An 8966-nucleotide genomic window follows, 5' to 3' on the forward strand; every position below is an offset into this window, starting at 1 on the left:
ACCTTAGCCTTGATGACAGCTTCCACTCTCGCAGGCATACGTTCAATCAGGTGCTGGAAGGTTTCTTGGGGAATGGCAGCCGATTCTTCACGAAGTGCTGCACTGAGGAGAGGTATCGATGTCATTGTCGTGTAACCACTCCGCCACAGAACATGCATTATGAACACGTACTCGATCATGTTGTAAGATGCAAACGCCGTACCCGAATTGCTCTTCAAAAGTGGGAACCAAGAAGATGCTTAAAACATCAATGTAGACCTGTGCTCTGATAGTGCCACACAAAACATAAAGGGGTGCAACCCCCCCTCCGCCCTTCCTCCCCCCCTCATGAAAAACACGACCACACCATAACACCACCGCCTCCGAATTTTACTCTTGGCACTACACACGCTGGCAGATGACGTTCACTGGGCATTCACCATACCCACACCCTGCCATCGGATCGCCACATAATGTACCGTGATTCGTCACTCCACACAAAGTTATTCCACTGTTCAATCATCCAATGTTTACTCTCCTTTCACCAAGCAAGGCGTCGTTTGGCAATTTAGTGTACATCACGTACTGGGATTATGTCATTGCTCTTTCAGGTTCCTGTGCTATAGATAAGTGCTATGAATTACTGGCTCAGTATTCCTCTGAAGATTTCTTTACTTCTGGATCGGAATTAGCAAATATGTATTCAGCAGCAAAAAATGTTAAGCCATTCTTACTACTCATGTTGAACTTAAGAAATTCTTTGCTTTAAATTTAATAATGTGTGTAATCCGATAATCAATATAGCATATTCGAAGTGATGACTAGTTTTACTACAGTGGAAAGAAAGTTGTCGATTTCCAGTGGCATGGCAATATTCTGGAATTCATCGAGAACACAAGGAGGAAAATATGCGAGTATATTCAGCTACCATGACACTGTGCTGTACCCATATGTAACCTGTCAGTGGGTGGGGTGGATATCTGTAATCAACAAATGGAGTGTTACCGTTCTTCGCTTAGGACAACGTAATGGATTTTTAAGTTCATACTCTATTTACTGGAGTTAGCTGCAGTGAACAGCAAGCTGAAATACATAGAACCTGGAAAGTGAAACAAAGTTACGCAGGAAGATGTTACGGACGACGGAATTTCGACTAGAAATGGTAACTCCAATGAATAAATAACCCGAAGTGCACAAGTCTGAGGAGGAAACTGAACCTGAGGCACGTGAAAGATCCAGTCCTCCTGCCTCTACACCTTGCGTCGACAAGAGATTTGATGGTAACGATCATTTCCCATTCGTTGATGATCTAACTTCTCCACGAAAGTATAGATTAACTTCATGTAATAGCAGACCCAAAATCGACCGCAAAAAACGCAATGTTTATGTGTCTCTTTCGAAGCACAACAATTGATTCAAGCAGTTTTACACACAGAGGTAATTGGCTCATTGTCTGTTAGATTGTTGTTAGTGATTTTTCAATGACTGTTTTCCACTGACTTTCACTAATTATCTTACATTTATATTCTAGTTTACACATGAATGACTAAAAGTGTTTCACGCAGTTTCACACGCAAAACTAATATTATCTTATTTTGCTTCATTATTAATAATGATTTAGCAATGATTGTTAACCTGACCTTAATTAATTATTTAAATTTATATTGTAGCATACTCATAATCGAATAATGAATTATGTAATTATACAGGGTGTTTCAGAATGTCGTTTTAAAAATTTGGGTTCAGTTTACTTAGACCAAAACAAGAAATGAATGTCCAGTAAACATGGGGTCTAAAGTGCATACCATAAGAATTACGAGCACTTGCTCAGCAGAAGAGATGTGTTTCACAGTAGCGAAGATGAACAAATGCTCATGGCCCTTAAGGAGTGCATTTTAGAGCCGATGTTTACTGGATATTTTTTCCTTATTTTGGTCCATACGATATCCTCCCAAAATATGGGAAGCAGAGAGCTTGCAGTAGAAGAGATTCTTGTCACAAAATCGAGGATGACAAAGCGGTCATAGCTTTTAAGATTTGCATTTTAGACCCCATGTTTACTGGACTGTTTTTCTGTTTCCAAATTTTTTAAACTTCGTTTGAAACATCCTGTGTATTAACGTGATAAATATGCATTCATCTATCAATCACAGTCCTATTTACTTCCGAAGCATACAGCACAAATTTTTAAATAAACTCTAATCCGCACCATCTTGCATATCCTCTTTTCGTAAACATAACGAGAAATAATTTTTATTAATTTTCCTGTCTAATTGTAGTCTGTAAATCAACTTAAAACGAAATAATGTCTCAGGACTGAAGGGAATACACTAACGTCATCAGTAGCTACTTTGACTGTGATTCAGCAATTGTTCGTAAAAAAATTTTTCACTTTTCCCACGATTTCATCGTTTAATTGTGTACTGCGGCGCTATCGTCATCCTCAACGTCTTCACGGCCTTCATAGCAACGCTCTTATCACTCGTCAACCCTTCCTTTACTCATAGAAGACTCACCAAATGCAATATTTAATATTTCTAGAATTTTGCTGTCCTTTATTCCATTATTGTAGCAAAATTCAATACAAATTATCTGATCCATTTTATTCCAAATTAATAACAGGTGACACTACTAAGAGACGTTTAACCTTTTTAACAACTCACAACAGATAAAATAATCGACGATTCTAATTGTGTTCAAATAATTTTCAAACATGTTTATCAACACTACAACAAAAAAATCGTGCTAACCTGACTAATACAATACGCGGAATAACCATTTTCCTGTTACTTTCTGAACAGACCTTGTATGCCAGTTCCCAATTATCAGGCCTAAATATTGGGGGAAAAAGTAGCATGTTATCTGAAAGTCTCGAAAATGGTATTGGATTACAGAACATAAACTTGAACACGGGGACCCTTTTCAGTAGGTCATTTGGTTGGTCTTACGGCCTAATGGATGACATTCCAGCTAGATAGAAGCCCCCATGCACACGCTGACTTACCTGCTGCCGAACACAGATCCGACGCGGTTCGTGAGTGCACTGATCTCTCCAGCAAACCACGTTCAGTTGGATATTCTCTATCTCTTCTATCAACCCTATCTGGTGCGGATCACACACTGCTGAGCAGTATTCAAGCAGTGGGCGAACAAGCGTACTGTAACCTACTTCCCTTGTTTTCGGATTGCATTTCTTAGGATTCTTCCAATGAATCTCAGTCTGGCATCTGCTTTACCGACGATCAACTTTATATGATCATTCCATTTTAAATCACTCCTAATGCGTACTCCCAGATAATTTATGGAATTAACAGCTTCCAGTTGCTGACCTGCTGTTTTGTAGCTAAATGATAAGGGATCTATCTTTCTATGTATTCGCAGCACCTTACACTTGTCTACATTGAGATTCAATTGCCATTCCCTGCACCATGCGTCAATTCGCTGTAGATCCTCCTGCATTTCAGTACAATTTTTCATTGTTGCAACCTCTCGATACACTACAGCATCATCTGCAAAAAGCCTCAGTGAACTTCCGATGTCATCCACCAGGTCATTTATGTATATTGTGAATAGCAACGGTCCTATCACATTCTCCTGCGGCACACCTGAAATTACTCTTACTTCGGATGACTTCTCTCCATTGAGAATGACATGCTGCGTTCTGTTATCTAGGAACTCCTCAATACCGTAAAGATGCCCCAGTATTTGTATTCAGCGGCATGATTCCATTTGACTTTTCTCTGAATAAAGAATACATTATAGGGTCGTCGTTTTATAAGTATAGATGAAGTTAAAAAGGCATCGGGGAGAGAACGGAAAGCTATCCCAAAGATTGAGACGCAGAAGTGTTACAAAGAATGAGAAATGCTTCGTCATAAGAGAATAATAACAAATGAGGAACATTTTGAAGACAACACCGATGTAGAGGAATAATTAAAATTAATTACAAAAAACAACTATTGCTGCTGTGTTTCCTAAATACCTCACATCTAAAAACATAACCACTGCTACCAAAAACTAAAGGTGTATGCCTCATGAGTTACGAGCTCGTTTTCAGTAGAAGGGAAGTATTTCACAATGTCTAAGATGAACAACTCTTTAGGTACGTGTTTTAGAGACCATGTTTACAACTTTTTTTTTCTTGATTTGGCCTATACTACCTTCTTTGAAAAAATGTCTGTGTTCTGATTCGGCCTGTATACTTCATTACGCAGAGAACGATTGCATTTAAACTAAAAGTCTTCTGGCATACTAATTTTTGTCTTTCGCAACTACCGGTACTTGCTCTTAATAACAGTAATCCTCGATTTTATCGTCACCTTCAGGTTTCAGTTCTGTACTGCCCAGTTCTGTTCAAAATGGTTAAAAACGGCTCTGAGCACTATAGGACTTAACATCTGAGGTCATCAGTCCCCTAGAACTTAGAACTACTTAAACCTAACCAACCTAACGACATAAGACACATCCATGCCCGAGGCAGGATTCGAACCTGCGACCGTAGCGGTAGCGCGGTTCCAGACTGTAGCACCTAGAACCGCTCGGCCATTCCGGCTGGCCCCAGTTCTGTCTCGGGTTTATTTTTTAGCAGTGTTAGTGTCACTTTAACAGCTATTACGCTGAGTTTTTTCCGGCGCTGCGGCCTTTAAATCACAGTACCTTTGTATCTGTTCATCGGTACCGGGTGATCAAAAAGTCAGTATAAATTTGAAAACTTAATAATCCACAGAATAATGTAGATAGAGAGGTAAAAATTGACACACATGCTTGAAATGACATTTGTTTTATTAGAACCATCCCATAATGCTAGACGCGTGAAAGAGCTCTTGCGCGCGTCGTTCGGTGATGATCGTGTGCCGAGCCGCCACTTTCGTCATGCTTGGCCTCCCAAGTCCACAGACCTCAGTCCGTGCTATTATTGACTTTGGGTTTACTTGAAGTCGCAGGTGTATCGTGATCGACCGACATCTCTAGGGATGCTGAAAGATAACATCCGACGCCAATGCCTCACCATAACTCCGGACATGCTTTACAGTCGTGTTCACAACATTATTCCTCGACTACAGCTATTGTTGAGGAATGATGGTGGACATATTGAGCATTTCCTGTAAAGAACATCATCTTTGCTTTGCCTTATTTTGTTATGCTAATTATTGCTATTCTGATAAGATGAAGCGCCATCTGTCGGACATTTCTTGAACTTTTGTTTTTTTGTGGTTCTAATAAAACCCCATGTCATTCCAACCATGTGTGTCAATTTGTACCTCTCTATCTACATTATTCCGTGATTTATTTAGTTTTCAAATTTATACTGACCTTTTGATCACCCGGTATATTAATTGGTGTCTTGTGCTGTACGGTTATATTTCTGATTGCGTATTATATACATTCACTGTTGTGAAAGTATTTTTGCAGAAACGAAGTTAACTTGGGCAGCAAACCGATTAATCATTACTAAATTTTTACTCAGTAAGAAGACACCGGCGATCACAAGTTCTTGATGCCAGAATACTCAGAAAATACCCACGAACAAAACCCGAAATTTTATTTGTAGACCTGAGTACAGTGCAGTATGGTTATTTTCTATGATATTACCGGTGAAGCCGGCCGTTGTGGCCCAGCGGTTCTAGGCGCTTTGGTCTGGATCTGCGCGACCTCTACGGTCGCATGTTATAATCGTGCCTCGGGCATGGATGTGTGTGTTGTCCTTAGGTTAGTTACGTTTAAGTAGTTCTAAGTTCTAGGGACTGATGACCTCAGGTGTTAAGTCCCATAGTGCTCAGAGACATTTGGACCATTTTTTACCTGTGAAGTTTGAATATCTTTAACACTACTCAACACGTCATCCATCAACACGAGTTGTACTTACAAACTATGGTAACAGCTTTCTTCAATCCCAGAAATTCGTAAAAGACTGGCAGGTCTGATAAACAAAAAACCGTGCGAAATCTTGCCAGACGTTTAAGTCTCATTTAGCATCTGTCTTCTCCCCCCAGATCTTTTATCGCCAGAGAAATCGAACTACATAAGTTAGGCCAGGTGATTCACTTTCATTACTCACTGAAAAAAATGCCGCCGTTTCCCATCCAACAGATATTTATGTACATATGTTTCTCCGTTGCTTTCTGATTGGTCTTGTGTCAGTCTGTGAAAGATGAATTCCATAAATATGAACATCATGCTTTTAATGGAAGTGTAAAAGTCACAATTCTGACGCTTAGTATGCAACTACCATGAACACCATGAGTGGTGGTAATGCAGTTGCTAATGTACTTTATATGCAATTTTAGGGTCTACCTGCGGAAGAAAAGTAGAAGCCTGCCAGTTTATTAAGTAAACAGCACTTAATAATTTCTTTTATGGGCTGAAACACAAGCTGATTCAACTGCGGTGTTGATGATAGTTTTCAAGGTATTCAGCTATCACTTTAAAAAGAAATTTGTTAAAAACAAAAACTCGAAAATGGAGCAGTAATTGACTGAAAATATTTCTTCGTTGTAGTACATATAAACTGACAGTGTAGATACTAATATTTATTTATTTAAATGCTGTTGTCGTAGTTTCAAAATCTTAGGTACTTTTGTTGTTGTGGCATATTTAGTATACTGAGAGAATCAAATATTCTCCTATATCTTAATTCATTATCTATGAAGAAATGCAGGACGTTTGAAGTACTTCCTAAATTAATGAGACTGATGAGAGAAAAATGTGGTTTTAATGAAACTGAGTTTAATGTGTGCACTTGCGTATAAATTACAATTTTTGTACTAATTTTTACATGAAAGAGGAAGCCGCCTGGTAGAATTTTGCACATAGCATAACTTAATCATAGCTAACACTTGGTTCAAGAATCATAAAAGAAGTTTGTATACATGGAAGAAGCCTGGAGATACTGACAGGTTTCAGATAGATTATATAATGGTAAGACAGATGTTCAGGAACCAGGTTCTAAATTGTCAGACTCTTCCAGGGGCAGATGTAGACTCTGACCATAATCTATTGGTTATGAAATGCAGATTAAAACTGAAGAAATTGCAAAAAGGTGGGAATTTCAGGAGATGGGGGCTGGATAAAATGAAAGAACCAGAGGTTGTAGAGAGCTTCAGGAAGAGCATTAGGGAATGATTGACAAGAATGGGGGAAAGAAATACAGTAGAAGAAGAATGGGTAGCTTTGAGAGACGAAATAGTGAAGGGAGCAGAGGATCAAGTAGGTAAAAAGACGAGGGCTAATAGAAATCCTTGGGTAACAGAAGAGATACTGAATTTAATTGATGAAAGGAGAAAATATAAAAATGCAGTAAATGAAGCAGGCAAAAAGGAATACAAACGTCTCAAAAATGAGATCGACAGGAAGTGCAAAATGGCTAAGCAGGCATAGCTAGAGGACAAATGTAAGGATGTAGAGGCTTATCTCACTTGGGGTAAGATAGATACTGCCTACAGGAAAATTAAAGAGACGTTTGGAGAAAAGAGAACGACTTGCATGAATATCAAGAGCTCAGATGGAAACACAGTTCTAAGCAATGAAGGGAAAGCAGAAAGGTGGAAGGAGTATACAGAGGGTCTATACAAGGGCGCTGTTCTCACGGACAATATTATAGAAGTGGAAGAGAATGTAGATGAAGATAAAATGGGAGATATGATACTGCGTGAAGATTTTGACAGAGCACTGAAAGACCTAAGACGAAACAAATCCCCAGGAGTAGACAACATTCCATTAGAACTACTGACGGGCCTTGGGAGAGCCAGTCATGACAAAACTCTACCATCTGGTGAGCAAGATGTATGAGACAGGCGAAATACCCTCAGACTTCAAGAAGAATATAGTAATTACAATCCCAAAGAAAGCAGGTGTTGACAGATGTGAAAATTATCGAACTATCAATTTAATAAGTTATGGCTGCAAAATTGTATCACGATTTCTTTACAAACGAATGGAAAAACTGGTAGAAGCCGACCTCGGGGAAGATCTGTCTGGAACACGTGAGGCAATACTGACCCTACGACTTACCTTAGAAAACAGATTAAGGAAAGGCAAACCTACGATTCTAGACTTAGAGAAAGCTTTTGACAATGTTGTCTGGAATACTCTCTTTCAAATTCTGAAGGTGGCCGGGGTAAAATACTGGGAGCGAAAGGCTATTTACAATTTGCAGAGAAACCAGATGGCACTTATAAGAGTCGAGGGACATGAAAGGGAAGCAGTGGTTGGGAAGGGAGTAAGACAGGGTTGTAGCCTCTCCCCGATGTTATTCAATCTGTATATTGAGCAAGCAGTGAAGGAAACAAAAGAAAAATTCGGAGTAGGTATTAAAATCGATGGAGAAGAAATAAAAACTTAGAGGTTCGTAGATGACATTGTAATTCTGTCACAGACAGCAAAGGATCTCGAAGAGGAGGTAAAGGGAATGGACGGTGTCTTGAAAGGACGATATAAGATGAACATCAACAAAAGCAAAACGGGAATAATGGAATGTAGTCGAATGAAATCGAGGTATGCTGCGGGAATTCGATTAGGAAATGAGACGCTTAAAACAGTAAATGAGTATTGCTATTTGGGGAGCAATATAACTGATGATGGTCGAAGTAGAGAGGATATAAAATGTAGACTGACAATGGCATGGAAAATATTTCTGAAGAAGAGAAATTTGTTAACATCGAGTATAGATTTAAGTGTAAGGAAGTCGTTTCTGAAAGTATTTATATGTAGTGTTGCCATGTATGGAAGTGAAACATGGACGATAAATAGTTTGGATAAGAAGAGAATAGAAGCTTTCGAAATTTGGTGCTACAGAAGAATGCTGAAGATTAGATGGGTAGATCACATAACTAATGAGGAGGTACTGAACAGAATTGGAGAGATGTGAAATTTGTGGCACAACTTGACTAAAAGAAGGTATCGGTTGGTAGGGCATATTCTGAGGCATCAAGAGATCATCAGTTTAGTGTTGGAGGGCAGCGTGGAGGGTAAAAATGGCAGAGGGAGAC

This window comes from Schistocerca gregaria, chromosome X, assembly GCF_023897955.1.
Source record: "Schistocerca gregaria isolate iqSchGreg1 chromosome X, iqSchGreg1.2, whole genome shotgun sequence".
Taxonomy (NCBI): domain Eukaryota; kingdom Metazoa; phylum Arthropoda; class Insecta; order Orthoptera; family Acrididae; genus Schistocerca; species Schistocerca gregaria.